This window comes from Ursus arctos, unplaced genomic scaffold, assembly GCF_023065955.2.
Source record: "Ursus arctos isolate Adak ecotype North America unplaced genomic scaffold, UrsArc2.0 scaffold_13, whole genome shotgun sequence".
Taxonomy (NCBI): Eukaryota; Metazoa; Chordata; class Mammalia; order Carnivora; family Ursidae; genus Ursus; species Ursus arctos.
The window spans coordinates 53,409,138-53,430,908 of record NW_026622797.1 but is presented as its reverse complement, the minus strand read 5'-3'; the positions used below and the strand labels follow the sequence as shown (position 1 = coordinate 53,430,908).

The window sequence follows — 21,771 nt, the reverse complement described above, 5'->3', positions numbered from 1 at the left end:
TGCTGCTTTTGTAGCGTGTGTTCGAATGTCCCCCAAGTCGGTGCTGAGGGCCCTGGGGAGTCAGCGCGCCTGTGTTCCCACTGAGCTCGTTACACGATAAAAATAGGAATTACTGTGTATTTGTGAGGTGCTTTAAAGTTGACCTTACAACTTTTTTTTAATTTCTGAGACAACTTTGCATTTTGTTTTCTACCCCCCCCCCACAAACCAATGAAAATGTAAAAGATATTAAGTGTGAACTCATTGTAAATATAAGGTAAAAAACGTTTTGTTTTCCTTATACTCTCTTTCTTATCCATCAAACTTTTCTTGCATTAGTAGCCTCCTCCTCATTCAGCGAGAGAACCAACTTCAAAAAGTCTTTGTTGCATAGACCCCACGCTGCTCCACGTTCAGCTCAAACTCTCCCTTGGGGCAGGGGCTTTTTATTGGTTTTAATGTAGTTTGTCGCAGAAGACATTTCATGGGATAACTCTGCATTGGCCTAATTCTTCTGCATGCTGCCGATCCCCACATATCATTCCGTAATGAAATTTCAAGCTGAATCTGATCTCAGAGATTGTCTAATTTAACTTACTTATTTTATAGATGTGAGTCTGAGGTCTAGACAGGCAACAAGCTCAGCCTAAGGATTGTTTCAACTCCTTCTCGGTTTTCTCCATCTATGTTTTACCCCACGGGATAAGATTTTCCTATTTGTCCTCAGACCCCTGGCCTTTATGATTCTTCACTTTGTTTCCTTAGCATGACCTTTCTCAGGACATGCCTGTCTGGGTTGTACACATCTTTCTCCCATTCTGTTGTATCTCTCCAGCTCCATAATTTTGTGTGTGTGTGTGGGGGGGTAGAGTTTGATCCTTGACACCCAGATCTTGTCATCTTTTGCCTTAAACACAGTTATTTAACTGAGAAGAAACTGTATAAATAATGCCCCACTTCCTCTAATGGTAGAGTCAAGAAATGTGTTGTCTTTGTCCTCATATCATACGGCTGGCTACAAAGTTTTCTATCCGTCAGCTCTCCCTACTTTGTTTCTATGACCCATGTGTAACTAACACTCAAAGTTGATACCAAGAAACTGCTTAAGTTTTGTCCTGCTTCCTTCCTTCAATGTTCAAATTTGCCATTTAGATTTTGTTCTTTCTACTTAATTTTTGTGTCACAGATTTTTTTTCACATTCTATTTAGAGTATGTGGCAAAAAAAAATAATAAAGTATGTGGCAAGAGTATTCATTGGCCCCACTCCCATACATACATCTTTAGTAAAGTCCCATTCTTTCTACTTTCTTCTGTGGTTTTGCATTTTGCTTTGCTGACCCTTGCTTCAGATCCTCTGGGTTAAGATCCAAATGGTAAACCAGAACACCAAGTTTTTCATTTACACGGAGATATAAAAATGGCCAGAATCAGCATCCCCTTCACTACACAGAGTCGGCTAAGCATCACACACCGGGCCCCTTGACTAACTTTTTTTTAAACTTTGGGCTGAGCAACAATTTCCTAAGCATACTACTCCTGCTGTCAGATTATAGGACAATGGAGTAAAGTACATTAGCCCCATTCCAGGCCCAGAGTTGTGTACCCTGGTCATCGTGACAGGGCTTTGGCAGCTCTGGGCACATGATGTGAAGTGAGAGACCCTTAGGTGTTTATTTAAGTAGATCTATTTCATTTTCTGAGTTCCTAGCAACATTTTCCCACTAAATATTTGGGTTGCTTATTTACATTGTGTTTGATTTCTTTCCCATTATATTTATTAGCTTCCCTTGAATGGTGCCCTTTCCAGTTCTTGACTCCCTTATCTCCTCTTTAAAGGACTTATTCTGAATTTTTCAAATACACAGCAATTCCTGGATCTAGTATTTAGTAATGTCCGTGGTCTCCAGTTATGAATATTCTCCCTATTCGCCTTCATAGTGAACCCTTACCAGCTCTCCTCATGTCACTGTGCTCTTCCTTCTGCTCCTGGTAGACCTCTCTCTGCCTTCCAGCTGGATGAAAACTCTGCGGATAAAGAATGTGGTCTCAAGTTTCATGGCACAAAAGCAACCTTACCCTCCGCTTATCTGGTTTCCAAAGCACGTGTCTGCTCTCACAGCAGCTTAGAACATCACAGAGAACTGCTGCCGATTTCTACACCAGACTGGAGTCTCCCACCCAGCTTCTAACAAACTTGCTGTAGAGAAGTGCCGGGCAGTCTGAGGCCCTCGCTGGGGCTTCAGTCTCCTCCTCCTGATCAGAAGCCAATGGACTTGGGACACATGGGTGGCTCAGTCGGTGAAGCGTCTGCCTTTGGCTCAGGTCATGATCCCAGGGTCCTGGGATCGAGTCCCACGCATCAGGCTCCTTGCTCAGCGGGGAGCCTGCTTCTCCTTCTGCCTGTTGCTCCCCTGTGCTTTCTCTCTCTCTCTCTGACAAATAAATAAATAAATAAAATCTTAAAAAAAAAAAAGCAGCCAATGGACTTGAACCATGATGGTTAGTTAGTTCCAGGTGGTTTTATTAGCGATCATTAGGAGAGCTCGGTGTCATGGAGGCCCCTTCTGTCCCGGCTATTTCCCAGCGCATGATTCAGGGTTGCCTCTGGGAGATTACATGTGAGATGTGTCCTTTAGGATCCACTGTTAGCACTTCTGTTGCATTTTGTTTTCCATTGTTTCGCAGCTCATTAGGGAGTTGCTCAACTGTCCTCCTGTGCCCTCACTAGGTTGTGAATTCCAGGCATTCAGGCCCTGACTTACTCATCTCCACATGCCTCCCGCCTACAGCATTGTGCCCCGGGAGGAGCGGAAAGAAATGTCTGTAAGAGGAATTTCATGGAACCGTGGTTGAGAATGTACAGCATCTTTCAGGGCTGGTCATGAATCGTTGGGGCAGCAAAGACCTTTCTGTAGCTGGGAGAGGTTTGGAAATCTGTTCTCAAGTTCTTACACCAGGGGACACAGCATCTTTCGAAAAAGTATTTAGAGGAAAGGAGACTGCGGGCTCTGATGGAGTCGTCTGAGGATATACACATGACCAAAAGGCAGGAGTTGGTGTGGTGAAGCAAAAAGCCCCTGTCTTGCTTCATCCTCAACGATCCCCCCTCCCTGTTTTCCCCCAAGGTCCCAGTTTAAGCTGATCTTTTTAGGAGGGAACTTTTTAGCCCTGTTTAGTCAGGAGAGAGGAAATGTGAGGTGGGAGAGAAATTTACAGGGAGAGATGTGACATTCTGAAAAGTGTGTATGTTCTTTGAAATATATTCAAATACAGATTTGCATTTTCTGACCTGGAGTATCTGGGCTGCGTTGAAGAGGATCAGGAGTGTCACAGAGGGACGCAAAGAGGAAGATTCAGCATCCAGCCTTTGACATCTAGAGGAGGACTTCTGGGTCTGCAGAAAAGCATTTGCTTTGAAAGTCAAGCTTTGTGGCGAGAGAATTTCTTTAGCACCTGTCAAGAGCCGTCCTGTGGCCTAGATCATAATAAAAGGCAGGGATGGAGAGAAGTCAGCGTATGACAGAGGGTAGGTGGCATGCGTGAACGAGGAGAGAAAATGAGGGGAAGCAGGCAGTGAAATGCGGGTGTCCTAACCACCTCTTTGGGCCAGTGTCCAGCAGCCAAGGTAAACTGGTGGCGGCAACAGCAAAGGGCTTTGTGCCCTGAACCCTCTGGATCCCTGGGAGGTTGGCAACATCCACTGGTTGGCACATGGACCGTGGCTCATCCCTGAAGGAGAAGTTGTTGTGACAGATGGGCCCGAGGCAGCCCCCAGCTCTCCACAGCCTGCAGGAAATTTGTGGGGAGCCAGAGGTCTCCAAGAGGCCCACTGAAAAAATTCAGAGATCTGGGGAGAACCACCTGGAGCCTGAGGTCAGGAGGAGGAAACTGCAGAGTGAGGGCAAGTGGTCAGTGCTCTGGAGCCTGGTGGCAGATGACAGAATGCTGTCCCCAGCGGGCAGGGCAATGAGACTGTTGAGCATCCACAGTCACCAGTGTAGGGCACAGACCAGCTCTTTACTGTGGTTAAGGACTGGCCCAGGAGGAGGTGAGAGACAGACCCGCTGGAGGAGAAGAGCTGCCCTGGGTGAAGTCATTCACTCATTGAATCTGTATGGTGTGTATTCGTCCTTTGGGATAAATAGTATTTTTATTTTGTGGCTGAAGAAACTGTGGCTCCAGAAGTGGAGAGTAATTTACCCAAATTCGTCCAAGGGCCAGCAGACTTGGGGCGAAATCCAACCCTCAGCTCCAGCCAGGTGCTTAGTATCACTTTCTCTCCTCCGTGGAAGCTTTTTATATTTTCTGGTTTCTACTCTGAGATGTCTTGCTTAACTGTGAATGATGCCCAGAATTCTCCCAAGATACATACCCCAAACAGATAAAATTCAGTGTGGCTTGGAACTGTGGTAATGACTCAATCGATGACCTTTTAATAAAAATGCTGCAGTGAGCCCAAAAGAAAAACTCCACGCAGGATGAAAGTGGCTTTTGGGGAAACCCCTGATGAGTTCTCCCAGTTGATTTTATGACCCATTTATTTGGAGCTTATTGGATTTAATTTTATACTCTAAACTCAAGATGAAATAAACATAGCAGAATATTGAATGTTCACACGTCACGCATTTTCCATTTTTCTCAGTTTTGCATATGGTCAGAGACTATAATAAAGATCTATCTCACTACCTATACTTTTCTCATTAACCAAAGAAAAGCCATTGCTTCATCAGGATTTTGCCATATTTTACATTTTAAGTTTTTCTTGGGAGTTAAAAAATATGTACATTTGTCACCAGACATAACCAACAAAGGAAGAGGTGGCAAAGGAGGGCTAACTCCTTGGCCTGAATGGGAAGCACATGCGTTCTGACTAAGGTCAGGGAAGCTTAGAGAACCAGGTAGTTACAGCCCATCTCGGGCCAGTACACGGGCCCGCTGCTCCCCATCGCCTCTCCACCAGCATTTCCTCAGTAAGTTCAACTGCAAAACACGTAAGCCCAGAAGTGGAGGGAGGTGCGTGTTGAACATAACAAGTCTGATTAAATGCCACTCCTTTTATTCTGTTGGGAAACAAAATGGCTGCCTACATCATATGTTTAATTTGAACTTTGAATGTCATTGGTGTACTATGTATTTTGCTTAAAAATTAGGCTAAGGGTTACTGTGGGGAATTATACCAAGGCTTACATAAGTCAGACATAGGATAGGGGTTTTGGAATGACTTGACCCCTATAAAAATATAATAAACTTGACATAAATAATTCCTCATGGGGGTATTTGAAATTGCTTAACTTTTATTTAGATTTAGAATATTGGGAATGACTAAAATGACATATTTAACATTGGCCTGACTGTATTTGTCTTTGCATGCCCACATGACATGTAGCATTTCCTGCACTCCATGACCAGGCACAGTGCCCAGTCTGGGTTTTAAAAGACGAGGAGCAGAGCGAGCGTGGAAAATGCCTTTGCTGGACCCTGGCAGTGGCTGGGATCTTTAAAATACGACAGCAAGACTTCATAGCATGATTCCCAAAAGGGTTGTATCCACACCACGAGGGAGTTAAATTTAATGAGTCTTAGAAAATAAAATGATTTCTTAAGAAAAATTATTGCATCCTTATAATATATGCAAATTCAACAGAAGTTAGAATATACCAGGAGTTCTCATTTGGCTGATTTTTTATTTAATGTAATTTTAAATAAATTTAGGTCCACTTAATAATTACAGCAGGGTTGCAACAGCTTTACAGAAGTTGGGAGTTATAGCATTGTGAATTAGGAGACTAAGGAAAAAAATTTCTCCGAGGTCCCCCTCAGAGCTGACATCATTTTGGTGTGTGAATCAGTGATTCCTCAGCTGACACCCACATTGGAATCACCTGGGAAGCTTGTTACGGCGCAGAGCCCAGGGTCCTTCTCGGAGTCCGAGTCACTGAAGGTAGGACCGCGCAAATTTATATTTTTAACAAACTCCCCAGTTGATCCTGATCTGCAACAGAGATGAGCTTGTTCAGCTACTCAGGGGATCATTTTATCACCAGTTCATCCAGAGGGCTCCTCCCAGGGTTTGCGGCACAGGTCAGCTCTGCCTGAAGGCAATGGGAAGCCACTGAAGGATCCAAGTGGCAGATGACCCAATCTTCCTGGCTTTTTAAAGTTTATTCTTAGGTTGTAGATAGAATATGAGGGGAGCCCGACTTGGATTCAGGGGGATGGATTATGAAACACGGTGAGGCTGGAGTGAAGTGGACACAGCTGAGGCATGATAGAAGGGGGATTTGGTAGAACCTGACGTGACTGGATTTTACACGGAAATAGCAAGACTTCTTCCAGGCTCAGGGAATGGTATCGCTGGTTCGGACTATTCACTGAGATAGGACACACAAGACCTTTATTCGTATACATCTTTCATTATAACTTGTCTCAAGTACTTTTCTAAAAGGTGGTGTTTAAATAGTATATCTAATTTAGGCAAAATATAACTATCATTAGATTGTAAAGAAATCTTCAGGAGGGAAAAGGAACCTTACTGTGGAGAAATCAGGCTGACTTCACCTTAACAAAGTGATCCAAATTAATGTTACCCGGAATAAGATGTATCCACAGCATGCACCCCCGATATGATGCAATGAGAAGGGCAAAACATCCCATCTGGGGTATTCTTACCAGAAATGCATAACCTCATTCTAGTAGTGAGAAAATATCACACAAACTAAAAATGAAGGACATTCTACAAAATAACAGGCCAGTCTTCTTCAAATGTGTCAAGGCCAATGGAAGACAAGAAAAAAGAGGCACCGTCATAGATGGAAGACTAAGGAGACATGACAACCAAATAAAATGTGGGACCTGGGGCAGAAACAGGACATTTAGTGGGAAAACTGGAAAAATCTGAATAAGGTGTGTAGGTTATTTAATAGTTCTCTAGCCTGTGACGGTGTCCAGGTGTTGATCATTATACTATTATTACGGAAGGTGTTACAATTAGGGAAATCTGAGGGAAGGGCATGTGGGTTCTCTGTGGAGTTAGCAACTTTTCTACACATCTAAATTACAAAGTCAAAAAATTACAAACAACATTCATTTTTGCAACAACTAAAAAAGGTATTAGTAAAAGACACTTTCTAAAGGGTATATAGCTTCTGTGATAAAAATCACCAGTGCTTGAAACAATGTGTGTTTGTAAAGGTACAAAATCTATGTGAATTGGTTCTGGTTCCTGTGGGTCTAATAATTTTCCTTCTTCACCAGTTTGGGCAGGTTTAGGCTGCAAAACCTGTATTCCTCTATCTTCATCACTGCTCTCAGCTGAAGCTCTTGATCTTGTGGGATGGCTGGGGGTAAACTCCTACATGACAGGTGAGTCCAGGAAATCAGCGCTCCGGGGCTGAAACGCTGAGAGCAAGAGTGAGAGACAAGCTGTCTGCCATATCTGTTCCCTACTTTCCTTTCTGGAATCATCTCTTCCCAGAACGACCTCCCCACTCTGACCATTCTCTCCTTTGCCAAGTAAACCCGAAACCCACTTTAACTTGTTAGCCCTTGCAGCTTTGCTGTTCGCTCGGAAACAGCAAAATCAACTCAGGAGTTCAGGTGTTAACAAGAGATGAAGCCCCTCCTCTTTTTTTTTTCCTCCCAAATACATTCGCATTTAGCCGCTCTCTGGGATGAGCTGGAGGGCATTTTACGCTCTGAGGCCAAGATGGGAGCAGCACAGAGCTAGGGAGTCAAGTCCCTGGTGTTCCTGGAGACATGCAGGTACGTGCAACTTTTGGGGGCTAAGGTTGCAGGGAACCTTGTTCTCTGGAACTGGCCAGTTGCAGGGCCAACGCCTGAGGGTCCTGGGAGAAGTCACATGGCGTTACCTGTGTTCACTTCCATTGTTTTCCTCAGAATTGAGGGTTGTTATGTCTTGATACCGACTGTTTTCAGGTTAACCTCAGTTCGCTCTGTCTTCAAAATGTCTGGAAGCTCTTGCTTTGATACCAACGCCGTGAATATTTTGGACCATTATGTTTTCATCGCCAACACAAACGTGAATCACCTTCTAACCATGTATTACCATGAAGGTAGTTTGTTTACAGTTCCTGGGGTTATTCGGTATTAATCACTCCCACAAATGGCCACCAGCACGTTTTTTCTGGAATGCTAGAGAAAATGATTCCTTTCTTAGTTGTTTACCCGGCGTTCAAGGGAGCCTGCTTGCCTTTGTGTCTCCTGCCTGCCCTCAGCCGATCGAGTCTGCGGGAGGCCCTGAGCTTCTTAGCAGAGAGACGCCCGGGAAGTGGATTCGGGGCGTTATTGGCAGGACACGGTAGCAGCAGTCTGAGCTCTAGGAGGGGACTCGGGAGGGGGAGAGCTGTGCCCCGAGAGGCGAACTCTGACTTAAGGACCACCGCTCAAAATAGTCCTCGTCCTCCAAGCCCGAACCTGATAAACAAGCTTTAATCTCAATTGCTCCCCGTCACCTGCCTTTTACTTAACATGGCAATTCTCCAGGTGGCTAATCCTGGATGTTGCTTATCCAGAAATTCATTTGTTCCTTTTTATTTCACTGCCAGAGTTAATTTTGACTTTATTTTTATTTTTTAATTTTTTAAAGATTTTATATTTATTTGAGAGAGTGAGCATGAGTGGGGTCGGGGCGGGGTGGGGGGAGTGGCAGAGAGGGAGAAGCAGACTCGGGACTCGATCCCAGTACTCTAAGATGATGACCTGAGCCCAAAGCCTTCGCCCGACTGAGCCAACCAGGTGCCCCAATTTTGACTTTACTGAAGTATAATTTACATACCATAAAACTCACCCATTTCAAGTGTGCGATTCAACGACTTCTGTAAAAGTAAAAACTTTTTTACTGGGTTGTGCATCCATTACTGTAATGCAGTTTTAGAACATTTTCATTGTCCTAATAAAACCCTTTATGCCCCTTAAGCCCTATATCCACCCCCAACTCTTATCTCTGTCCTTCTGTGTTAATACAGACTTTTTTTCTTTTTGGTTTTCCTGTAAATGGAATCCTAAGTTATGTGGTCATTTGTGTCTGGCTTCTTTAACTTAGCGTAATGTTTTTGAGGTTCGTCCATAAGGTAGCAGGTCAGTGTTATTTTTGTCATGGGGGGTTCCTACTACCCCAACCTCAAAATTCCTTAAAGGTGCGAAGACCGCCTCTCATTAAATGGTCCTCCCGCTTATTTTCCTCTTTTGCCGGAGTCAGTTTTTCACGTTGTTGGGTCTGAGCCCGTTGTTCTCCCTGCTCAGCATGGATGGCCCCCCGTGGGGGAGCCGCCCAGCCCTGCCCTCTCCAGTCCGCCCCACCGCGGTCAGGTCTTCGTTCAAATGGTACTTCCTTCAAGGGGTCCTCTCTGGCCTCCTTGACTAAAATACCATTCCCTTGTCCTGAACTATTTACTTGCCCTGCTTTGTTTCTTCATAGTTTATTCATTCCTGAAATTATATTTTCTGTTTATCTTTTAAGATATTTTGAGATATAATTGCCATAGAACACTAACTTAGTTTCAGGTGTACATGATTCAACATATGTATATATTGCAAAATTATTACCATAGTACGTCTAGTTAACACCCATCGTCCTGTAAATGTATGATTTTTTTTTCTTGTGATGAGAACTTTTAAAATCTCTCTTAGCAACTTTCAAACATACAGTATGATATTATTAACTGTAATCCTCACGCATGTCCGTGATGAGCACCTTTTTGTGTACCTCACGGCCATCTGTACGTCGTCTTCGGAAAAAATGTCTATTCAGCTCTTCTGCCCTATTTTAATTGGATTTGTCATCGAGTTAGAGGAGTTACCTATTTTGGATACGAACCGCTTATCAGATATATGATTGGTTACTGTAAACAATGCTGCCATAAACATAGGGATACTTGTATCTTTTTAACTTAGTGTTTTCGTATTCTTTGGGTAAATACCTAGTAATGGAATTACTGTATCATATGGTAGTTCTATTTTTCATCGTTTGAGGAATCTCCATACTTTTTCCGTAGTGGCTGCACCAGTTTGCATTCCCACCAACAGTGCACAGGGGCTCCTTTTTCTCCACATTCTCACCAACACTTTGTTATTTTTTGTCTTTTTCGTTTTAGCCATTCTGACAAGTGTGAGGTGCTATCTTATTGTTTTGCATTCGCATTTCCCTGATAATGAGTGACACTGTATCTTTTCACGTCTCTGTTAGCCATCTGTGTATCTTTTTTGGAAGGATGTCTATGTGAATTGGTTCTGGTTCCTGTGGGTTTAATAATGGTCCTCTGCCCATTTTTAATTAGATTATTTGGGGTTTTATGGTGTTAAGTTGTGGAAGTTCTTTATATATTTTGTATATTAACCCATTATTGGATATATAATTTGCAAATGCCTTCCCCTATTCAGTAATTGCCTTTTTGTTTTGTTGATTGTTTTCCTTATTGTGCAGAAGCTTTTTATTTTGGTGTAGTCCCAATAGTTTATTTTTGCTTTTGTTACCCTGGCTTGTGGAGACCTATCTAGAAAAATGTTGCTAAGGCCTATGTCAGTGATACCACTGCCTATGTTTTCTTCTAAGCATTTTATGGTTTCTGGTCTCACTTTTAGGTCTTTAACTCATTTTGAATTTATTTTTGGGTGTAGTGTTAGAATGTGGTTCAGTTTCATCATTTTGCATGTAGCTATCTAGTTTCATAGCACGATTTATTGAAGAGAATGTCTTTTCTCCATTGTATATTCATGCCTACTTTGTTATAGATTAATTGACCAAATAAGTGTGGGTTTATTTCTGGACTCTCCATTCGGTTCTGTTAATCTATGTGTAGACATACATAGATTTCTGTGCCAATACCATACTGTTTTGATTACGACAGCTTTGTAGTATATTTGGAAATCTGGGATTGTGATGTCTCAGCTTTGCTCTTTTTTTCTCAAGATTGCCTTGGCTATTAGAGGTCTTTTGGTGGTTCCATGCAAATTATAGAATGATTCTAGTGCTATGAAGAATGCCATTGGTATTTTAATGGGGACTGCATTGAATCTGTAGATTGCTTTATGTAGTATGGACATGTTCATAATATTCTTCCAGTCCACACACATGGAATATCTCTCCATTTATTTGTGTTGTCTTCAATTTTTTTCATCAGTGTTTTATAGTTTTCAGAGTACAGGTTTTTCACCTCCTTGGTTAAGTTTATTCCTAGGTATTTTATTCTCTTTGGTGCAGTTGTAAATGGGATTCTTTTCTTAAGAATGCCTACTTCATTATTTGTTGTAGAACTGCTATAGACTTCTGCATATTAATTTCGTATCCTGCAACTTTACTGAACTCATTTATCAGTTATAATAGTTTGGTGGAATCTTTAGGGTTTTCTATGTATAGTATCTTGTCATCTGCAAATAGTGACAGTTTTACTTCTTCTTTACCAGTTTGGATGCCTTTTATTTCTTTTGTCTGAGTGCTGCAACTAGGACTTTCAGTACTAGGTTGAATAAAAGTGGTGAGAGTGGACATCCTTGTCTCGTTCCTGACCTTAAGGGAAAGGCTTGTTTATTTTTCTAACTCTTTAGTTGTAAGGTTAGTTGGTTTATTGAGATTTTTCTTGCTTCTTGAGGTAGGCCTGCTTGTTCTCAACTTACATCTTAAAACTGCTTTTTCTGCATCCCAAATATTTTGGGGCCGTTGTGTTTAATTTTCATTAGTCTACATGTATTAGTTAATCTCCTCCTTGATTTCTTGGTTTTATTCATTGCTTAGTAGCATATTGTTTAGCCTCCATGTGTTTGTGTTCTTTCCAGATTGGTATTGGTGCTTTTGCTTTTTGTGTCGAATCTGCAAAAAAAAATCCTCCTCAAAGGCTATGTGAAGGAACTTACCACCTTTGTTTTCTTTTATGAGTTTTATGGATTCAGATCTTATGTTAAAGCTTTTAATTTATTATAAGTTAATTTTTGTGTATGGTAGAAGATAGTGGTCCAGTCTTATTTTTTGCATGTTTTCCCAACACTTTTTATTGGAGAAACTGTCCTTTCCCCATTGTATATTCTTGGCTTCTTTGTCACAAATTTTTCAGACAACTTTGTGTGGGTTTCTGGGCTCCCTGTTCTGTTCCACTGATCTGTGTCTGTTTTTATGCTAATACCGTACCACTTTGATTATTATAGCTTTGCAATATAATTTGAAATCAGGGTGCATGATGCCTCCATTTTTTCTTTTTTTTTTCTTTTTTTTAAAGATTTTATTTATTTATTCAACAGAGACAGAGACAGCCAGCAAGAGAGGGAACACAAGCAGGGGGAGTGGGAGAGGAAGAAGCAGGCTCATAGCGGAGGAGCCTGATGTGGGGCTCGATCCCAGAACCCCGGGATCACGCCCTGAGCTGAAGGCAGGCGCTTAACCGCTGTGCCACCCAGGCGCCCCCATTTTTTCTTTTTTCTCAAGATTGCTTTAGCTCTTTGGAGTCTTTTGTGCTTCCATATAAATTTTCAGATTGTCCTAGTGTGTGTGTGTGTGTGTGTGTGTGTGTGTGTGTGTGTGTGTGAAAAATACCATTGGAATTTTGATAGAGATTGCATTGAATCTTTGGGTATTGGATTCTTTGGGTAGTATGGGCATTTTAACACTATTTTTCCAGTCCACAAGAACGGAATATCTTTCCATTTATTTGTGTCATCTTTAATTTCTTTTATTACTCTCTTATAGTACAGCGTACACATCTTTCATGTCTGGGTTTAGCTTATTCCTTAGTATCTTATTCTTTTTGATGCAAATGTAAATGGCATTGCTTTCTTAATTCCCTTTATGATAGTTCACTATTAGTGTATAGAAGTATATTGATGTTGTACCCTGCAACTTTACTAAATTTGTTAATTCATTTTAATGGTGGTTTTTTTTGTGGAATCTTTAGGGATTTTCTCTATATAGTATCATGTCATCTACAAATAACAGGTTTTTTTTCTTTACTTTCAATTTGGATGCCTTTTCATGTCTTTTTCTTACGTAATTTCTCCAGCCGGGACTTCCAATACCATGTTTAACAAAAGTGGCAAGAGAGGGCATTCTTGTCAATTTCCTTTCCTTAGAGGAAAAGCTTTCAGCTTTTCATTGTTAAGTATGATGTTAACTATGAGCCTGTTACATATGGCCTGTATTGAAGTACATTCTGTTTTTGTTGATTTTGTTGATAGTTTTTTTTTTTATCCTAAGTGGATGTTGAATTTTGTCATATGTTCTTTTTGTATCTATTGAGATGATCATATGACTTTTATTTTCATTTTGTTAATGTGTATCATGTTGATTGGTTTGCAGATATTGAGCCATCCTGGCATTCTTGGAATGAATCCCACTTCATCATAATATATGATCTTTATAATGTAATGTTGAATTTGATTTACTAATATTTTGTTGAGGATTTTGACATCTTTGTTCATCAGGGATTTTGGCCTATTTTTTGTGGTGCCTCATTTGGTTTTGTTATCAGGGTAATGCTGGTCTTGTAAAATAAGTTTATAAGCACTGCCACATCTTCAATTTTTTGGAGGAGTTTGAGAAGTATAGGTACTAAATCTTTTGAGTTTGAGAATTCATCAGTAAAGCCATCTGGTCCTGAACTTTTGCTGGGAGGTTTTTGATTACTGATTCAATCTCCTTGCTAGTAATGGGCCTATTTAGATATTGTATACCTTCATGATTAAATTTGGAAGACTGTATGTTTCTAGGAATGTATTCATTTTTTTCTAGGCTGTCCAATTTGTTGGCATATAATTGTTCATAGTAGTTTCTTATGATCCTTTGTATACCCTAGGTATCAGTTGTAACTTTCATTTCTGATTTTATTTGAGCCACCCCCCCTTAGCCTAGCTAAATATTATTCATTTTTTTTTAATCTTTTCAAGAACCAGTTTTTAGTTTCCTTGATCTTTTCTATTGTGTTTTCCATCTTTTTCATTTCTTTCTGCTCTTTTTTTTTTTTTAAGATTTATTTATTTAGAGAGAGGGCACAGACAGGAGGGGCAGAGGGAGAAAGAATCTCAAGCAGACTCTGTGCTGAGTGCAGAGCCTGACAAGGGGCTTGATCTCATGACTTGAGATCACAACTTGTGCCAAAACTAAGAGTGAGATGCTTAACCAGCTGTGCCACCAGGCACCCCTCTGCTCTGATTTTTATTATTTCCTTCCTTCTGCCAATTTTGGGCTCATTTGTTCTTTTTGTTGTTCCTTTAGGTGTAAAGTTAGATTGAGATTTTTCTTGTGTTTTGAGGTAGACCCCTATTGCTATGCCATAAATTTCTGTCTATGAACTTCTGTCTTCGAACTGCTTTTGCTCTACCCCATGGATTTTGGTATGTTGTATTTTCATTTGTCTCAGGTATTTTTTTAATTTGTAAATTTTAATTCCAGTGTAGATAACATAGTGTTATTAGTTTCAGATGTATAATATAGTGATTCAGCAGTTCCATATATTACTCAGTATTCATCAAGTCAAGTGTACTCTTAATCCCTCAAGGTATTTTTTGATTTCCCCCTTTGATTTCTTCATGCACCTATTGGTTGTTCAGTAGCATGTTGTTTACAATTCACATATTTATGATTTTTTCAATTTTGTGATTTCAGTTTTATACCATTGTAGTCTGAAATGATGGTTGATGTTTTGATTTTTTTAATGTATCAAAACTTGTTTTGTGACTTAATAAATGATGTATCCTTGAAAAAGAATAGTGTATTTGAAAAGAATGTGTGTTCTGCTTTTGGATAGGATGTTTTGTATATATCAAGTCCATCTGGTGTAATGTGTCAGTTAAGGCCAATGTTTCCTTATTTCATCTGGATGATCTATCCATTGATGCAAGTGGGGTACGAAAGTCCCCTACTATTACTGTATTGCTGCTGTTAATTTCTCTGTTTAGGTCTGCTAAGGTTTCCTTTATATATTTGGGTGCTCCTATGTGGGCTATGTAGTTCGTTATAGGGTTTAGTATTGTTACGAGTAGCATCCCATATCCACCTGCTTTTAGTAGTATGGCTTCAAGTACCACGTAACCAGCAATAGTGTCCTCTATGTGTGCTTTTGGCAGTCAGAGGGATAGCCTATAAAGGGGTATTTTTACTATGAACACTATTATGCATGCCAGTCACAAGAAAATATTAGATTAATAGTTGGACACTGGGGGCGCCTGGGTGGCACAGCAGTTAAGCATCTGCCTTCGGCTCAGGGCGTGATCCCAGCATGGGATCGAGCCCCACATCAGGCTCCTCCACTATGAGCCTGTTTCTTCCTCTCCCACTCCGCCTGCTAGTGTTCCCTCTCTCGCTGGCTGTCTCTATCTCTGTCAAATAAATAAATTAAAAAAAAATAGTTGGACACTGATTAGGCTCAGTACTAAAGAAATTTAACATCTCTATGAGGTTTTGGTTGTAGATTAATGAAATGAGAAGTGGGAGTGACCCTACTAATGTATAAAATAGGAACTAGAGCCCCTCATTTAATCATTCTGTTTGATTCCCTCAGTGGGTGATGATAATTAATGTTCGTACTAGTGTGGCTTCAAATAGGAATATAGTAAAATTCTGTGGCAATGAAAGTTATGATTAAGAATATTTATAATAGAATTAGTAATATACAGCTTTTTCTGGGTTAGGGCTTCCACTGATAGATGAAATTGGCTGGCTCTGAGTATCAGTGTAAGAAGTCATGTTAGTGCTGGTAGGGGTCCCAATAGGAGTCAGAGAAGAATAGTAATGAAAAGTTGAGGCTTTGTAAAGTTGACTTAGGAATATCAGGCCAATAAGGCTATTTAATAGGCTGTAGGCTGTTTTGTTAATTCACATTATATTGTTTTTTGATAATCATGTCAGTGGTACCAGTATAATGGTTAGAATGATTTTTAACATTGCAGGAGGTTAAGGTTTTATACATAGTACTGTAAGTATTAGACACCATGACTAGTAGAAATAATCATAGTGTAGCCTCATGGGCCATGAATACTAAGAAGATAATAGGTATTATGCTAGCTAATATTAAGTGGGTGTTTAGAATTATTATGGTTACTATAATGATTAGTGAATGAATATATCCTCTAAACAGCAAAATGATATTAAATGAGATCAACATATTAATATTTCCATGAAGGATACAATGATTGCTAGAATAATGTTGATATAGACTAGAGACATTTGATAATTATGAAATTAGCCATAATTTAATTTGAAATCATGGTTTTAGTTTAAACTAATTATCATTTGGTTCATTCTGATTCTTTTTGGGTTCATTCATAGGTGAGACTTATGGCTGGTAATGAGATTGATATTAATGTCATGATAAGTATGGTTTTTAGGCTGTTTGGAACAGTGAAGATAGAGGTAGAACAGCATTTCTAGGTCAAATAACAGAAATGTAATGGGTACCAGAAAGAATTTTATGGAGAAGGGCAGGTGTGGTGATCCTATGGGGTCGAATCCACATTCATATGGGCTTACTTTTTCCATGTAGATGTTTAGTTGGGGAAGTTAAAATGTAATTAATGCAAGCAATGAGTTTAGTAGTGTGTTAATTGATAGGGTTAATATTATATTCTTCCTTGGATTGTACTGAAACTGATTAATTGTAATTGTACTATTTAATACTAAAAGAATAGGACCCTCATCAATAAATGGAGACAGAGGAATAGTCATACTGCATCTACAAAATGTTAAGATCAAGTAACTGCTTCAAGTTCAAAGTGATAATTAGATGTGAAATGAAATTTTAGTTGCAGCAGGAAACAGATGATGAGGAAGGTAGAGCCAGTAATTACATGTAGTCCATGAAAGCCTGCAGTCATAAAAAATGTCTATTCATAAACTCCATCTGAGATTGTAAATGATGTTTCATAGTATTCAAAGGCTTGTAATCAGGTAAAATAAAGTCCTAGAGAGACTGTAATGAATAGGCTTGAAGTTTGTGTTTGTGATTTCCTCCTGTTAGGCTGCAGTGGGCTTAGGTGATAGATATACTCCAGAGCTAATAGGACAAAGGTATTGAGAAGCAGTACTTCTAGGGTTTTAGGGGATGGATGTCAGTGTGGTCAGCAACCACCTAGTTCAGGTGTTGGAGCGAGACTTAAGTGGTAAAAGCCCAGGAGAAGCTAGTAAAAAAGAATTCTGAAATAATGAAAAGAATTACTCCAAACTGAAGCCCTTTTGAACAATTGGTGTGTGGTGACCTTGGAGTGTACTTTTTCAAATGTCTCATCATCAATGACACATAGTCAAGACATCTGTTGTTAATGCCTAAGGATAGGAGGAAGATTAAGTTAAAGTAAAACCATATTACTAGACACGATGTTATAAGGAGAGCTGATAGAGTGCCTATAAATGGTTGGGAGCAGGAGTTTATGGTATGTGTAGGTTTGGTGGGTCATTAGATGGTATCATGGAGGGAAGGCTTACTAGTAGAGTGAATACGTAAGCTTGAATTAAGCCCACAATGAATTCAAGGATAGTAGAATTAAGAGTGATGAAGGTAATGAGAGCTAGTGGGGCTAATTTTCATTAAGGCAAGGCTTCCTCCTACAATTAAATGAATGAGTAGGTGTTCAGCAGTGATACTGGCAGTTAGCCATACAGCTAGTGCTATTGGTTGGATGAAAAGACTAATGGTTTTGATAATTACTAGTATTGAAATGAGTGGGATGGTTATTCTTTGGGATAGAAAGTGGGCTAAGATGCTTTTATTTTGTGACAAAAGCTATTAATAACTGTCTCTGCTCAAGGTGGAATGGCTATTCTCAGATTCATTGAGAGTTGTGTGGTAGGTGTAACTGAGTGTGGTGGTGGACCCAGTAGGCTTGGTAAGCCAATAAATAGAATGAGTAATAAGAGTATTAGGGTTCAGTTTTGTCCTTTATTGTGTCCTATGATTATGGATAGTTATTTGTTTTGATGTTAACTGAATGAGTCTTTTTTTTTTTTAAAGATTTTATTTATTTATTCGACAGAGATAGAGACAGCCAGTGAGAGAGGGAACACAAGCAGGGGGAGTGGGAGAGGAAGAAGCAGGCTCATAGCGGAGGAGCCTGATGTGGGGCTCCATCCCATAACGCCGGGATCACGCCCTGAGCTGAAGGCAGACGCTCAACTGCTGTGCCACCCAGGTGCCCCTAACTGAATTAGTCATTTTTTGATAGCAATTAGATAGTAGATATTTGGTTAGGTTGTAGGAAATATAGTAATTAAAATTATGATAGATAACCCTATCATTATTGGGATAATGAAAGAGGCAAATAGATTTTCATTTACTTTTTCTCTCAAGAGGTAAAGTACTCCAGTGTCTTTGTTGTTTTTAATTTTGAGTTTGATGGGTCATAGTGATTTGAAATTTTTAGCTGAAATACAACAAATAAGGTTATAATTATTGATATGATGGTGATAAATTACACTGTCTAGTTGTGGTGTATCATTAAGGAGAAGCTTAAACTCTGACTTTAACATTTAAAGGTTAATACTACTTCTTTAAAAAAAATTTTTTTTTAGGGGCGCCTGGGTGGCGCAGTCGTTAAGCATCTGCCTTCGGCTCAGGGCGTGATCCTGGCGTTCCGGGATCGAGCCCCACATCAGGCTCCTCCGCTGGGAGCCTGCTTCTTCCTCTCCCACTCCCCCTGCTTGTGTTCCCTCTCTCACTGGCTGTCTCTCTCTGTCGAATAAATAAATAAAATCTTTAAAAAAATTTTTTTTTTTAAATTTTTATTTTTTTAGGGGTGTTGGGGCAGATGGAGAGGGAGAGAGAGAATCCATGCTGGGCATGGAGCCTGACGTGGGCCTCAGTCTCATGAGCCTGAGATCATGACCTGAGCCAAAATTAGGAATCGGACACTTAACCAATTAAGCCACCCAGACACCCCAATACTACTTCTTAATGACATTACAGTATAGTTGCAGATAATTTTCCTAAGTGTTTTAGTGGGATTGATTCAAGAATGACTGGTATAAAACTGATCTGACCTGCAAATTTCTGAGCACTGCCCATAATATAGGCTTGGATGCATGCAGGTATTAGGCTATTTGATTTAATTGTCTGGAGATGGCTCATGAGTGCAGGATATCTGCTAATGAGATTAATATTTGGATTGTTATTTCTGTGGGTAAGACAACTTGGTTAGTCAACCTTTACAAGTTGTAGTTCTCTTGGTTTTAGGTCTTGTGTGGGGATCAAAGTTTAAGAAGTCAAAGAAGTCAGGAAGTACAAGTCAAAGTTTAAGTCTTTATAGTCTGTATATTCATAGCTTCAGTATCATTGATAGCCAAGTTTTTCCAGTGAGGAGTTGTTAATTTCTTCTATTATATCAAGAATTTATAGTGATGGCAGAGCAATTAGGATTAGGATAATGACTGGTAAAATAGTCCATATTGTTTCTACTTCTTGCACATCTATTGTATTTGTGTGGGTTAATTTAGCTGTTAATACTAGTGAAATAATATAAAGAACTAGAGAGTTGATTAAGAAGATGATTATGTATGGTCATGAAAGTGTAGGAGTTCTTCTGTAATGGAGGATGTCGCATCTTAAAAACCTAGTTGAATGGATATGCCATGGAGATATAAAAGACTTAAACCCATAATTTAACTTTGACAAAGTTATGTAATTTTTACTAATATTTCACTAATGGGAAAGACATAATGGTTATGGTATTGGCTTGAAACCATTTTTAGAGGGTTGGATTCCTATCTTATTTTAAGCTGATATGAGAGGATTCTTCAAATATATGATATGATAGAGGACATCTATGTAGTCATTCAAGTTAGTTAATTCCACTTTTGCTACTTCTCACTTGGATGCAAATACTTCTCAAATTATGAAGATAATTAATATTGCTGTGAAAGAGATGAATGAACCTATAGATGACATAGTGTTTCATGTTGTGCATGCATCTGGGTAGAGTGATGTCAGGGCATTCCTGAGAGGCCCTGAATGGGAAGAAAGTTTTATTAGCTCCCATTACTATCATTGTAATGAGGATTTTTGTCCAAGACCATTGATTGTGTAGATGTAAAAAATGGCACCAGTGAACAAATCTTCTTATGATGGTGAATAATGCTCTTATTGATAATATGTAGTAAAAATGTGCTACCATATAGTATGTGTCCTGGAGAACAGTGTCTAGGGATGAGTTAGCTAAGACAATTCCTGCCAGACCTCCTATGAATAGGAAGATAAAAGCTAGAGCTCATAGTATGGCTAGTGATCATTTAATGTTGCCTCCATGAAGGGTTGCTAGTTAGCTAAACACTTTTACTCCTATAGGGGTGGCAAAAATTCTAGTGGCTGATGTAAAATATGCTCATATGTCAACATCCGTGCCCACAGTTAATATGACGGCCTCATACAATTAAACCTAGGAATCCAATAGATAATATGGCTCAAACTATTACTGTATATCCAAAAGGTTCTTTTTTTCCCCTGAACAATACATAATAATACATAATAATACATGAAATTATTCCAAATCCAGGGAAGATAAGAATATAAGCTTTGGGATATCTGGAGAATCAAAATTAAAACAAGCATTGGTGTCAAATTGGGTTGCCTCCTCCTATAGGGTCAAAGAATCTGGTGTTTTAGGTTATAGTCTGTTAGTAATATGGTAATTCTGGCTGCTAAGCCTGGATGTGATAGTAGTAACAGAATGGCTATAGTTAGGAAGTATCCAAGGAATAAAGATGTTTAGTATTGAGATACAGCTGGTGATATCTATATTAATGATTGTGGTAATATGACTGATAGCCCCTAAAATTGAGGCTACACAGAGATGGAGAGAGATGAGGTTACATTGACTGAGGCTTCTAGTGAGCTAGGTTGCTGGCTAGGGGTGTGGATACTCTTCAACTGGTTCCTGTACCTGTGCCAACTGTTGATGTAAGAGCAGAAATGATAGCGGTAATAGTCAGAAACTCATGTTACTTATTTGGGGGAATGCTATATCAGGTGCTCTGATTATTAAGGGGATGAAACAGTTTCCAAATTCTCCAATTATAATAGATAATATTATAAAGAAAATTATGAATGGGCAATTATGGTTATATTATAAATTAGGTTATCTCCCAGTAAAGCTCCAGGTTGGCCAAGTTCCACATGGATTAAAAGGCTTCAGACAGGGGCACCTGACTGGCTCTGTTGGTTAAGCATCTGACTCTTGGTTTCAGCTCAGGTCATGATCTCAGGGTCTTGAGATCGAGCCTTGTGTTGGGATCCATGCTTAGTGTGGAGTCTGCTCGCTCCTCTCCCTCTGCTCCTCCCCCTGCACTCTCGCTCTCTCAAATAAATGAATAATCTTAAAAAAAAAAAAAAAGACTTCAGAAAGTTCCTTCTATTCTATTTCATGCATCAAATAGTAGGTCTAGAGCGCTGATATCTTTATGGTTTCTTGAGAATAGTAAGCAGTTTATGAACATAAGTAAAAGGGCTGAGTAAGCATTAACTTCTAAAGACAGAGGTTGAGTCCTCTTTTTTCCAAGCCCTGTGGTGAATATCGTACTGAATTACAAATTCAAAGAAGCAGATTCACCTCTGATGGGGCTTCTTCTGACTTTTTTCCCCCCTAGATGGTGGGAGATGTAAACTGAAGCCAAGTGATTTGGGTACTTAGCCACTAACTAAAATTTCATGGGGTGGAAATCCACCAATCTAGTAAGGTTTTAGCTTTAAAAAATTTTGATTTATGTTCAACTGATGTAAGATAAAGTCTTGCAATCCTTGTACTTTTTAGGAATTAAGTGAATACACTTGCTTAGGGCGTTGAAGGCTCTTGGTCTTTTCCAACCTAAA

General features: G+C 39.7%; 1 pseudogene; it reads right to left on the bottom strand.

The window, feature by feature from the left end:
- Window positions 1–19,675: 19,675 nt before the first annotated feature.
- LOC113264692 (cytochrome c oxidase subunit 1-like) lies at window positions 19,676–21,398 on the bottom strand (annotated as a pseudogene).
- Between the last annotated feature and the right edge of the window lie 373 nt (window positions 21,399–21,771).